Source organism: Myotis lucifugus, unplaced genomic scaffold (assembly GCF_000147115.1).
Source record: "Myotis lucifugus unplaced genomic scaffold, Myoluc2.0 scaffold_29, whole genome shotgun sequence".
Lineage (NCBI taxonomy): Eukaryota > Metazoa > Chordata > Mammalia > Chiroptera > Vespertilionidae > Myotis > Myotis lucifugus.
Genome location: NW_005871077.1, coordinates 4,380,692 through 4,394,979, shown reverse-complemented (window position 1 = coordinate 4,394,979; position 14,288 = coordinate 4,380,692). Strand labels below are relative to the sequence as shown.

The 14,288-nt window shown below is 38.1% G+C and overlaps 1 protein-coding gene across 1 annotated transcript in view; it reads right to left on the bottom strand.

Annotated features, from left to right (window-relative positions):
- Positions 1 to 14,288, bottom strand: part of CCDC7 (coiled-coil domain containing 7) — a 172,791-nt gene that overhangs the window by 101,553 nt on the left and 56,950 nt on the right. The gene's annotated exons all lie outside the window — the stretch shown is intronic.

Below are 14,288 nucleotides of genomic sequence, written 5' to 3'. Positions count from 1 at the left end.
GAGGTGGTAGCTCATTGTCATTTTAATTGCATCTCTCAGAAGATCAGTCAATTTGAGCATTTTTTCAAATGTCTCTTGGTCTTCTGTATGTCTACTTTGGGGAAATGTCTATTTAGGTCCTTTGTCCCATTTTTAAACTGGATTGTCTTCCTTTTGTTAAGTTCTATGAGTTCCTTATATATTTTGGATATTAACCATTTATCAGATATATCATAGCAAAATACGTTCTCCCAGACAGTGGGCTCCCTTTTCATTTTGTTGATGATTTCTTTTCTGTGCAGAAGCTTTTTATTTTGATGTAGTCTCATTTGTTTATTTTCCCCTAGGAAATGTATCAGTAAATATATTGATGTGATGTCTGAGATTTTGCTGCCCTATGGTTTCTTCTAAGATTTTTATGGTTTTACAACTTACATTTAAGTCTTTTATCCATTTTTAGTTTATTCTTGTGTATGGTGTAAGTTGGGAGTCTATTTCATTTTTTTGCATGTATCTGTCCAATTTCCCCAACACCATTTATTGAAGAGACTGCATTAACTCTGTTGTGTACTCTTTCCTACTTTGTCAAATATTAATTGAGCATAATGGCTTAGGTTAATTTCTGAGGTCTCTGTTCTGTTCCATTGATCTATATGCCTGTTCTTCTACCAGTACCAGGCTGTTTTGAATACAGTGACCTTTTCATTTGGTCCCATATAAATTTTGAAGTGCTTGTTCTAGATCTGTGAAATATTCTGTTGGTATTTTAATAGGAATTGCATTGAATCTATAGATTGCTTTGGGTAGTATGGACATTTTACTGATGTTGATTCTACAAATCCTTGAACAAGGTATATTCTTCCACTTGTTTATATCTTCTCTTTTTTTTCGATGTTCTGTAGTTTACTGAGTACAAGTCTTTTACCTCCAGGGTTAAATTTATTCATAAGTACCTTAATTTTTTATTGCTATGGGAAATGAGATTTTTTTTTAGTTTCTTTATGACTTAAAGTTCATTTTTGCTGCATAAAAATGCCATAGATTTCTAGGTGTTAATTTTGTATCCTGATACATTGCCAAATTCATTTAGTAAATATTTAGTTTTTACGGAATCCTTAGGGACTTCTATGTACAGTATCATGTCATCTACGAATAATAAATTTTACTTCCTTTCTAATTTGTATGCCTTTTATTTTTTCTTCTTGTCTCATCACTATGGCTAAGACTTCCAGTAATATGTTGAATAACAGTGCTGAAAGTGGACATCTCTGTCTTCTTCCTGTTCTTAGGGGAAATGGTTTTAGTTTTTGCCCAATGAGTATGATGTTGGCTGTAGGTTTGTCATATATGGCTTTTATTATGTTGAGGTATGATTTTTCTATTCCCACTTTGATGAAAGCTTTTATAAAAAATGGATGTTGGGTTTTGTCGAATGCTTTTTCTGCGTCTTATTGATATGTGATTTTTGTCTTACAATTTATTTATACGATATATCACGTTTACTGATTTGTGAATATTGTACCAGCCTTGCATCCCTGGAATAAATCCCACTTGGTTGTAATGTATGATCTTTTTAATGTATTGTTGGATCTGATTTGCTCATTTTTTTGAAGATTTTAGCATCTATGTTCATGAGGGATATTGGCCTGTATTCTCTTTGTAGTATCTTTATCTGGTTTTGGAATTAGGATAATACTGGACTCCTAGAAATAGTTTAGAAATATTCCTTCCTCTTGGATTTTTTGAAATAGTTTGAGGAGGATAGGTGTTAGTTCTTTTTGAATGTGTGGTACAACTCCCCTGTAAAGCCAGGGCTTTTGTTTGATGGAAGTTTTTTTATTATTATTACTGCTTCAATTTCCTCAGTTATTATTAACCTATTCAAGTTTTCTGATTCTTCCTGATTTCGCTTTGGAAGATTGTATTTTTCTAGGAATTTGTCTATTACATCCAAGTTATCCAGCTTGTTGGAATATAGTTGCCCAAAGTATTTTCTTACAATCCTTTGTATTTTTGTGTTGTCAGTTGTTACATCACCATTTTCAGTTCTGATTTTAATTGTTTGGGCCCTCTCTCTTTGTTTCTTGATGAGTCTGGCTAAAGGTTCATCAATCTTGTTTATCTTTCCAAAGAACCATCTTTTGGTTTCATTGATCTTTTGTATTTTTTTTAGTCACTATGTCTTTTATTTCTGCTCTACTCTTTATTTCTGTCCTTCCACTTAATCTGGGGTTTTTCTTGTTGTTCTCTTTCTAATAAAATTATAGGGTTAAATAGATTAATTTTTCTTGGGTTTGTTTGTTTTTGAGGTAGGCCTGTAATGCTGCCAACTTCCCTCTTAGGACTGCTTTTGCTATCTCAGAAAGATTTGGGGTTGTTGTGCATTCACTTTCATTTGTTTCCAAGAACTTTTTTTTTTAGTGTTACATATATTGCCATACTGTGACTTTTATTCCTTTTCTTCTTATTATTCTTTATTGTCTACAGTTTTACATATGTCTCCTTTTTCCCCAATTAATCCCCCACCCCCAACCATTCCCACCCTGGGCAAGCCCCCACCACCAAGAGTCTGTGTCCATTGGTTATGCTAACATGCATGCACACAAGTCTTTTGGTTGCTCTCTAACCCTCCCCCACCCCTACCATTTGTCTCTAGATCGATCTAATTTTGTTCATCAAATTACGTTGATCATTATATCCCACATATGAGTGAGATCATGTGATATTTTTCTTTCGCCGACTGGCTTATTTCGCTTAGCATAATGTTCTCCAGTTCCATCCATGTTGTTGCAAATGTTGAAAGTTCCTTCTTTTTATAGCAGCATAGTATTCCATTGTGTAGATGTACCACCGTTTTTTAATCCACTAATATGCTGATGGGCACTTAGGCTGTTTCCAAATCTTAGCTATGGTAAATTGTGCTGCTATGAACATAGGGGTGCATATATCCTTTCTGATTGGTGTTTCTGGCTTCTTGGGATATAGTCCTAGAAGTGGGATTACTGGGTCAAATGGGAGTTCCATTTTTAGCTTTTTGAGGAAACTCCATACTGTCTTCCACAGTGGCTGCACCAGTCTGCATTCCCACTAGCAGGCAGGAGGGTTCCTTTTTCTCCACATCCTTGCCAGCACTTGTCATTTGTTGATTTGTTGATGATAGCCATTCTGACAGGTGTGAGATGGTATTTCATTGTTGTTTTGATTTTCATCTCTTGGATGATTAGTGACTTTGAGCATGTTTTCATATGTCTTTCGGCCTTCTGTATGTCCTCTTTCAAAAAGTGTCTATTTAAATCCTTTGACCATTTTTTTATTGGATCGTTTATCTTCCTTTTGTTAAGTTGTATGAGTTCTCTGTAAATTTTGGAGATTAAGCCCTTATCAGAAATATCATTGGCATATATGTTCTCCCATGCAGTGGGCTTTCTTATTGTTTTGTTGATTGTTTCTTTTGCTGTGCAGAAGCTTTTTTTTATGTAGTTCCATTTGTTTATTTTTTCCTTAGTCTCCATTGCCCTAGGAGCTGTGTCTGTAAAGATATTGCTGTGGGCCCTAACTGGTTTGGCTCAGTGGATAGAGCGTCAGCCTGTAGACTGAAGGGTTCCAGGTTCGATTCTGGTCAAGGGCATGTACCTTGGTTGTGGGCACATCCCCAGTCGGGGGTGTGCAGGAGGCAGCTGATCGATGTTTCTCTCTATCCCTCTCCCTTCCTTTCATGGATTTCTCTGCCTCCTCTTCCTTTCTCCTCTTTGTAAAACAGTCAATAAAATATTTTTTAAAAAGATATTGCTGTGACACATGTCTGCTATTTTGTTGCCTAAGGAGTCTTGCAGGATTTTTATGGTTTCCCATCTTACATTCAAGTCCTTTAGCCATTTTGAGTTTGTGTATGGTGAAAGTTGGTGATTTAGTTTCACTTTTTTGCATGTATCTGTCCAAATTTCCCAGCACCATTTATTGAAGAGACTGTTTTGACTCCATTGTATGCTCTTGTCTCCTTTGTCAAATATTAATTGAGCATAATGTCTTGGGTTGATTTCTGGGTTCTCTGTTCTGTTCCATTGGTCTATATGTCTGTTCTTGAGCCAGTACCAGTGGCAGTTTTGAGAACCGTGGCTTGGTAATATAGCTTGATATCTGGTATTTTGATCCCTCCAATCCAAGAACTTTTTCTTTCTTGTTCTCATTGGTAACTCATTCATTTTTTAATAACATGCTATTTAGCCTCCATGTGTTTAAATGTTTTTGAGTGTGTTTACTGTAAATGATTTCTAAGTTTATTCCATTATGACCTGAGAAGATGCTATATATTATTTCAAACTACTTGAATTTGTAGAGACTGGTTTTGTGTCCTAACATGTTGTCTATCTTTGAGAATAACCCATGTGCAATTTAGAAAAATGTATATTCTGCAGCTTTGAGTGAAATTTCTATAAATGTCAATATTAAATCCATCTGATACAGTGTTTCATTTAGAGTTGTTTTCTTGTTAATTTTTTGTCTGGAATATCTATCTAGTGTAGTAAGTAGGGAGTTAAAGTCCCCAACTATGATTATATTGCTGTTGAACTCTCCCTTAACATCCTCCAGAAATTTTTTATATGTTTTGGTACTTTTATATTGGGTGCATATATTTACCAGGGTTATATCCTCCTGTTGGAAAGATTCCTTTAATATTTATAGTGACCTTTATCATCTCTTGTGATGGCCTTCATTTTGACATCTATTTTGTCAGATATGAATATTGTACCCCTTTTTTATTTCCATTTGTATTGAAATTTTTGTCTATCCCTTCACTCTCATCTTGTGTGAGTCTTTGTTCTGAGGTGGGTGACTTGTAGACAGCATATATATGGGTCATGTTTTCTTATCCATTCAGTTACCCTATGTCTTTTGACTGGAGCACTTAATCCATTTAAATGTAAGGTTATTATTGACTAGAGTCCAGGTGCACAACATTTGTGCACTCAGGAGGGAGGGGGGCCTCAGCCTGGCCTGCACCCTCTCACAGTCCAGGAGCCCTTGGAGGATGTCCAACTGCTGGCTTACGTCCGCTGCAGGGAGTGGGCCTAAGCCAGTAGTCGGACATCCTTAGCACTGCCATGGAGGCAGGAGAGGCTCCCACCACTGCCGCTGCACTCGCCAGCCATGAGCCCAGCTTCTGGCTGAGTGGCACTCCCCCTGTGGGAGTGCACTGACCACTACAGAGCAGCTCCTGTGTTGAGCATCTGCCCCCTGCTGGTCAGTGCATGTCATAGTGACTGGTAATTCTGCCGTTGGGTCAAATTGCATATTAGCCTTTTATTATATAGGATAGGTACTTATTTGTTGCCATTCTTATTCTTTTTGCCTGTGATCTTCTCTTTCCCTCTATTTCTTCTTCTTACAACAGTCCCTTTAGCATTTCTTTCAGTGCTGGTTTGGTGGTAATAAACTATTTTGGTCTTTTTTTGTCTGGGAAGCTCTTTATTTCACCATCTATTTTGAATGATAGCTGGATATAGTAATCTTGCTTTCAGATCCTTGCTTTTCATTATGTTGAATATTTCATGCCATTCTCTTCTGGCCTGTAGAGTTTCTGATGAGAAATTGGTTGACAGCCTTATGGGAGCTCCTTTGTAGGTATCAAATTGCTTTCCTCGTGCTGCCTTTAAGATGTTTTGTCTTTAATTTTTGTCATTTTAATTATGATGTGTCTGATGATGTGTCTGGGTGTGAGTCTATTTGGGTTCTTCTTGCTTGGGACTCTCTGTGCCTCCTCTGCTTGCATTATTATTATTATTGTTGTTGTTGTTGTTGTTGTTGTTTAAAGTATTACAAATAGTAGTACATATGTCTCCTTTTTTTCCAATTGACCTTCCCCCAGCCTCTCCTTCCCCCCAGCACATGCCCTGCCCCCTCCCCCCATTGTCTTGCTTCCATTGGTTATGCTTATATGCATGCATACAAGTCCTTCGGTTGATCTCTTACCTCCCCCCCTCAACCCTCCCCAGCCTTTCCGCTGTAGTTTGACAGTCTGTTTGATGCTTCTCTAGGCCATACCACCCTGGAAGTGGCCGATCTCGTCTGATATTCAGTCTTGATTAGCCTCAGGCTATCAACCATAGCCTGAGGAGAAAGGTTCTCCAACAGGGTGGGGCAACTGCTTATGCTTCCATGCTAATTGTTATTCTCAGTCTCTTAATGGGCCTCAAAAACTGCATAGGGTAGGGCAAGCAGGTTTTCCAGTAGGGTGGGGTAAAAACTGCCTGGATAGCAAAGATCCACCAGAGAAAGATGTCCTCCACAGCATCAATGAATGACTCAGCACAGGAAACCAGGGTTTCTGCCTTCCGAGGTCCAATTCCAGAACTCCCAAAACTGGCTTTTGCTCACTCAGCTCCAGTCCACCCTACCCTCCTTCTGCCAGAGCCCAAAGTCAGTGACTGCACACAAAATTTTGTGCATTGGCTCTTTAAGAGTATGCCTGGATTTCCAGCCATCTCTCCCTGGAAGACAGCAACCCTGCTGCTTTTCACACCCAGATGCTATGAGGACACCATTCTCAATTATGTTGCTGTGGGCTGGGGAGCCCAGCTTGGGGTTTAAACAGCAGAGTTCTCAGTGAAAAACAGCTGAGATGTCCCTCCAGAACCTAAGCTTCTCTCTGTGGAAGCCCAACCAGCCCTTTTGCACCTCAGCACTTCCAACTAGTTTCTATGTTGGCCCCTACTTTATGTCCTTTGTTATCAGGGTCCTCTCCAGCTGGTCTTAGTCAATTATTCAGGATGTATTTTAGTTGCAACTCCAGTTTCATTCTGGGAGCATGTCAGTGCAGCATCCACTTACTTCACTGCCATTTTGTAATCCTCTTCTCAGTGATCCAATTTATTGATTTGCTAATATTGTACCAGCCTTACAACCCTGGGATAAATCCCACTTGGTTGTGGTGTGTGATCTTTTTAATGTATTGTTGGATCTGATTTGCTAATATTTTGTTGAGGATTTTAGCATCTATGTTCCTCAGGGATATTGGCCTGTAATTCTCTTTTTAGTGTCTTTACTTGGTTTTGGAATTAGGATCATGCTGGCCTCATAAAGAGTATTTGGAAGTGTTTCTTCCTCTTGAATTTTTTTGGAATAGTTTGAGGAGGATAGGTGTTAGTTCTTCTTTGAATGTTTGGTAAAACTCCCCTGTGAAGCCATCCAAACCAGGAGTTTTGTTTGCTGGAAATTTATTACTGCTTCAATTTCATCAGTAGTTATCAGCCTATTCAGGTCAGGTTTCTGATTGAGTTTTGGAGATTGTATTTTTCTAGGGAATATGTCCATTTCATCTAGGTTGTCCAGTTTGTTGGAATATAGTCATTCATTATATTTTTTATGATACTTTGTATTTCTGTGTGTCTGTTGTTAGTTCACCTCTTTCCTATCTGACTTTGTTTATTTGGATCCTCTCTCTGATTTTTGAGGAGTCTTGCTAGAGGTTCATCAATTTTGTTTATCTTTTCAAAAACTCAGCTCTTATGTACCACATTTTTTAACTCAATCATCTATCCAAGGACATTTTTGTTGCTTCTATGTCTTAACCACTGTGCAATGAATGCAGGAGTACATTTTTTTTTTTTTGCAAATACATGTTTTCACATTTTTTGTGTAGATACCCAGAAGAGAAATTGGTTCATATGCTAATTCCATTCTTAATTTCTTGAAGAACTTCCATACTGTTTTCCATAATGGTTGTACCAGTTTACATTCCCACCAGTTGTGAATGAGGGTTTTTTTCTCCACAACCTCTTCAACACTTGTTATTGTCTTGTTAATAATAACCATTCTAACAAGTGTGAAGTGGTATCTTATTGCAGTTTTGATTTGCATTTCCCTAATGGCTAGTGAAGTTGAGCATCTTTTCATATATCTGTTGGCTACTTGAATATCTTCTCATGATAGTGTATGTTCAGGTACTCTGACCACTTTTTAAATTGGTTTGTCTGTTTGGTGTTGAGATGTATGAGTTCTTTTTATATTTTTTAGATATTAACCCCTTGTTGGAGCTGTTGTTTGCAAATATCTTCACCCACTTGGTTGGTTGCCTTTTTATTTTGCTGGCAGTTTCATTTTCTGTGCAGAAACTTTTTAGCTGATACAGTCCCATTTATTTATTTTTGCTTTTATTTCCCTTGCCTTTAAAGTAAAATTCATAAAAGCTTCTTCAAGAACAAGGTCCACAGTTTAGTACCTATATTTTCTTCTATGTAATTTATTGTTTCAGATCTTATATTTAAGTCTTTTATCCATTTTGAATAAATTTTTGTACATGTGGATAAATTGTAATCTAGTTTCATTCTTTTGCATGTGGCTTTCCAATATTCCCAGTACCATTTATTGAAGAGGATTTCTTTTCTCCATTGGAAGTTTTTTTGCTCATTTGTCAAAAATAATTTGCCCATATACATGTGGTTTTATTTCTGGGCATCCAATTCCATTCCATTGGTCTGTGTGTCTGTTTTTATTATTGTTGCTTTATGATATAATTGGATGCTGTTTTATCACTGCTCTGCAATATAACTTGAAGTCAGATAGTGTGATACCTCTAGCTTCTTATCAGGATTGCTTTTGCCATTCAGGGTCTTTTGTGGTTCCATATATATCTGACGATTTTTGTGGGGATTGCATTAAATCTGTATATTGCTTTGGAAAATATGGACATTTTAGCTATTTTGATTCTTCCAATCCATGAACATGGAATATCTTTCCATTTCATTGTGTCTTTTTCAATCGCTTTTAACAATACTTTGCAGTTTTCAGTATGTAGGTCCTTCACATCCTTGTTACAGTTATTCCTGGGTATTTTATTCTTTTTGTTTCCATTGCAAAAGAAATTGTTCTTTTTCATTAATTTGTTGTAAAATTTGTTAGTATATTGGAATGCAGTGGATTTCTGTACATTGATTTTGTATCCTGCAACTTTATTCTATTTGTTTATTGTTTCTAATAGTTTTGGTGGAGTCTTTAGCATTTTCTATATAAAGAATCATATTTTTTATTCCCAATTTGAATGCCTTTTCTTTCTCTTGCCTGATTGCTCTGGCTAGGACTTTCAGTACTATCTATATATATAAAAGCCTAAGTAACTGGTAGACTGGCCAACCGGCCAGTAGCTATGATGCGCACTGACCATCAGGGGGCAGACACTCAATGCAGGAGCAGAAACCACAGGCATGGAAACATGGAACAGACTGATGAGTCTCAGAGAGAAGGGAGGAGGGGGGAGGGCGGAAAGAGATTAACCAAAGATCTTAGATGCATACTAGAGGCTCAGTGCACAAATTCATGCACCAATGGGGTCCCTTGGCCTGGCCTGCACCCTCTCACAATCTGGGACCCCTCAGGGAATGTTGGAGAGCCGGTTCCAGCCCAATCCCTGCAGGCTAGGCTGAGGGACACCACTGGTGCACGAATCCATGCACCGGGTCTCTAGTGTTGAATGAGAGTGGTGAGAGTGGGCATTTTTGTATGTTTCCTGATTTTAGAGGAAGAGCATTCAGGTTTCACCATTATATTAGTTTGTTTGTCATATATTGCCTTTATTATGTTGCGGTATTTCCCTTCTGTGCCCATTTTATTGAGTATTTTAATCATAAATTGATGTTGTATCTTATCAAATTATTTCTCTGCATCTATTGATGCAGAGATAAAGATTATAAAGATTATATTTATATTATTTTTATCCTGTTTTGTTAATGTGGCATATTACATTGATTATGTTTGTTGAATCATCCTTGTGCCTTTGAAATAAATCCCACCCTAGTGTGATGTATTGTTTTTAATGTATTGTTATATTCAATTTGTTAGCATTTTGTGTAGGATTTTTACATCAGTAATCATCAGATACTGGTCTGTAGTTTTCTGTTTTTGTATTAACTTTGCCATGTTTTGGTATCAGGCTTATGTTGGCCTCATAAAATGTGGTAGGGAGTGTCGTAGGGAGTATTGCCTCTTCTTCAATTTTTTGGAAGATTTTGAGGATAGGTATAAAATCTTCTTTGAATGTTTGGTAAAATTCACTGATGAAGCCATCTGGTCCTAGACTTTTATTTTGGGGAAAATTTTTTATGGTTGTTAAATTCCTCACTGTTGATCATGTCCTCACCTCTTCCCCCCCCCCGACCCCCAGTGTCTGTGTCTATTGGCTAGGCTTATACTCATGCATACACGTCCTTTGGTTGATCCCCCTTACTCCCACCCTCCCCTACATCTACACAATGCGGTAAAAAAGAAGGAATTCTTACCATTTGCAACTGCATGGATGGAACTCAAGAGCATTATGCTAAGTGAAATAAGCCTGCCTATTACTCTTACAATTCTCTGATGGAGTCAGATAGTTCTTAGAGTTCATTTTTTATGCTCAAGTCTCTCTTTTTTCTTCTGCATCATTTCTAGGTTTCTATCTTTGATACCCTAACCCTTTTCTCCATCTGGTCCACTCTATTTCCTATGCTTTCTAGTTAATTTATTTTATTTGTTATTGAATTTATTGAGGTGACATTGGTTAATAAAGTTCAGAGGTTTCAGGTATAATACATCTGTGTATTACATTGTGTTGTTTACCACCCCAGGTCAAGTCTTCTTCCATCACCATTTATCCCTTTTAAACCTTCTTCCATTTCCCCTGACCCACTTTTCCCTCTGATAATCACAATACTGTTGATTGTGTCTATAAGGGTTTTTTTTCTTAGTCCCTTCATCTTTTTCACCCAGCCCTGTAATTCCCGTCCCACTTGAAAGATGGCAGTCTGTTCTCTATTAGTCTGTTTCTATTTTGTGTGTTAGTTTATTTTTGTCAGAATGGCAATCACCAATAAATCAACAAACAACAAGTTGTTGGTGAGGATGTGGAGAAAAGGGAATCCCTGTGCAATGGTGGGAATGTAGATTGGTCCGGCCACTGTGGAAAGCAGTATGGAGTTACCTCAAAAAACTAAAAACAGAACTGCCTTATGACCCAGGAATTTCACTTCTGGGAATATATCCAAAGAAACCTAAAACACTAATTTGAAAGAATATATGCACCCCTATGTTTATTGCAGCATTATTTACAATAGTCACGATTTGGAAGCAGCCCAAGTATGCATCAGTGAATGAGTGCATAAAAAAGCTGTGGTATAGTAAAATACTACTTCGCTATAAAAAAGGAAATCTTACCCATTGCAATAGCATGGATGGAGCAGAAGAGCATATGTTAAGTGAAATAAGCCAGTCTGAGAAAGACAAGTACCATATGATTTCACTCACATGTGGAATTACTAATTCATTCTTGATCTCTTTTATTGAATTCTTCTCCAGAATTTGTTTGCTTCTTTTTTTAAGTTTCAATCTTTTTAGTGAAGTACTTGTTTTGCTTGTTGATTTGGTTTCTGAGTTCATTAAACTGCCTGTATTTTCTTACATCCTGTTGAGTTTTTTTCAGAACTGCAATCTTGAATTCTCTGTCATTTAAATCAGTGGTCGCCAACCTTTCGGACCTCACAGACCACCAATGGCCTGCAGACCACCAATTGGCGACCGCTGCTCCAAAGGTTTCCTTAAACCAGCAGTCGCCAACTTTTCAGACCTCATGGACCATCGGCTGGCAACCACTATTTTAAATAATGTATTTCCATGTTTTTAAGTTTATCTTCTGAAGAATTTTCATTTTCTGTCTGAGCTGCCTCGTTATCTTGGTTCTACATGGTATTTGATGTGATCCTCCTCTTTTAGGCATCTATGTATGAGTGGCACTTCTCTAGTAGATTGATAAGAGGTAGTCATTCAATTGTTTTCTGGTGGATGACACTGAATCAAACGTTTTTCAACTCTCTTGCACTTCTCAGGCTTTTCAGATCTCTGTAGGGTGGTGGTAAATGGCCTGTGTTCCCTGGGAAAGTGGGTGCCTTCCCTGTGATCTGGTCACCCACAGGGGCATGTAGTAGGCAATGGACTCCAAATCCATAAAATCCCAGTGCTGTCCTCCCCAGCCAGACACTGACAGCAGAGCAGCTGCCAATGTATGGGGGTGGAGTGAACTGGGGGAACCCAGCCACCTCCTTTGTTGCTTTGCCCTACTAGCAATGGTAATCAGCATATCTCCACAATGTCCCCTGATGCCTCCACTTGATCCTGGGACTAGCTGCAGAGTGCCCTCTTTGCTCAGGGCAAAAGGTGTTTCTGTAGACCCAGTTCTTGGATTTGCAGATAATGTGCTCTGGAACCCACCACAAAGTGGGAGGGAAGACAAGCTCTGGGAGGTTAAGGGAAGGTGGGCAGGCTCCATGGCTTTGTTTCTCTGTCTGGAATGCTGACTTCCAGAAAACCATGACCACACTTCTGTGCTTTGTCCCTGCCAGGTCACTGGGCTCAGCCACAGCTCCTACTGCCCACTCCTGCAGAAATACTCACTAAGTGCTCCTTCTGGCTGAAGGGAGTGCCAGCCATAACCTGACTCCTCCACTCTCTGGGCTGAGCCATGCAGTGAGCTCCAGGCTGCTGGTCAGTGTTCGTAGCTCCTTTGAGCTCTTCTCCCATCTTGCCTCCCCCATTGGCTCCCACTTGCTCACCTTTATTTCTTTTTTTTAACTATTCACCCAAGGATATGCTTTTTTATTGATTTTTTTTAGAAAGATGGAGAGAGGAAGAGAGAAATATCAGTGTGCAAGAGAAACATTGATTAGTTGCCTCCCACACAAACCACCATCAGGGATTGAACCTGCACCCTGGGTATATGCCCGGACCAGGATAATGCTCCATGAGGTAGAGCTACTTGCCCACTTTTTTGTGTTTCAATGCACAGATATCTCAGACATTGTGCATTGGGCAGGGAATCCTTTGTTGATTTATATCCATTCAAATTGTTCAAGCTTCAAGGGGAGAGAACAAGGCTATCTCTCATGCCACCATTGCTCTGACGTCACTCTCCCAAATCTCCAAAATAATTTTTAAAATTGGTTATGAAGGACGAATGAGAGATAGACCTATAACTGAAGGGGAATGTAGCATTAAATTAGAAAGACATGAGCATATTTAAAAACTAAAAGGAAGGACACAGTTTGAATGACAAAAGTTTAATATACAAGAGAGAATGATTAATCAAATTTTGTGAGAAGTCGAGATGAGACCAAACAGAAGTATAAGAATGAATTTTATGTAGGAGAAGGAACAATAAACTCTAATTAACAGGAGGAAAGGAACATAGAATGAGTATGCATGTAAATAAGTGTGTGTGTGTGTGTGTGTGTGTGTGTGTGTGTGTGTGTGTGTGTGTGATGGAATTCTAACCAGTGGCTTGTATTTCAAGCATTTCAAGCACTTGGGTGAAAGTGAAGATGAAAATGGGACAAAGTGGGTGAGTTTGAGATGATGTCTGAAAAAGGTTGAAATCAATTTCAGATGCGATAGAATTTCCAGGTAGTTTTTGAGTCTGACCTATTATGTCACTTTTCTCAGCAGTGTTTCACAGCTAAACCCAAAGAGTGAATAATGACATTTATTCAGGGTTGTTTTGTTAGACAAGTGCAACAAGAACAAAAGAAAGAAAGAGGTAAAAGAGATTAGGAAATTAAGAAATTCACTGTGATGGAGTACATAGTCTCCAAAGTGAAGAAAGATGAGTAAAAAAAGACTGCAAGGAGATAGAGGAATAAGTGAACTAGTGGTCTTGACTTCAAAAGTGGCCAGAACAGTATTTAAAATAATAATTGGAAAGATAGATATTTCTAGTTTAAGAATGAGTTACCTGAATTAGTAATGTTTAAAGTAAAACAATTTGATAAATGGTAAGGTCTAGAGTGTGACTGGAAGTGGAGCCAGAAATAAAGGACACAGATCTTCAGAGATAAGACGGTCAAGGAACTGAGAAACCAGAGTTTTGGATGGGTCTCACACATTGACACAACTACGTGTATAAATAAGAGAGTGAGACAACTGCATAAAAAAAATAGAATAAAAAGAGGTTGAAACAAAAATAAGAAGGCAAAAGGTAAGCTGCACTACCCAAATTGCAAAGAAATACCAATCTTATAAGAGGGTGGGGGGAAAGAGTGAACTTCACCCCAATTCTACTTCTCTGGAAAGATGATGACCAATCTACCATAATCAAAGAACAACTACCAATCTTCTTCCAGTGTCAGCCATATCTGAAGCAAAGAATGCAAGACCATAAAAGTTTACTCTGGGGCCATAGGTAAAATAATAAAAAGCTGCTAGGATTCCATTTCTAACTTTAACCTTTAATTTATATCCCAAATAAATAAATCTATTTAACTTAAAGTGTCTGGGCTTCAAGAGTGTTTAAT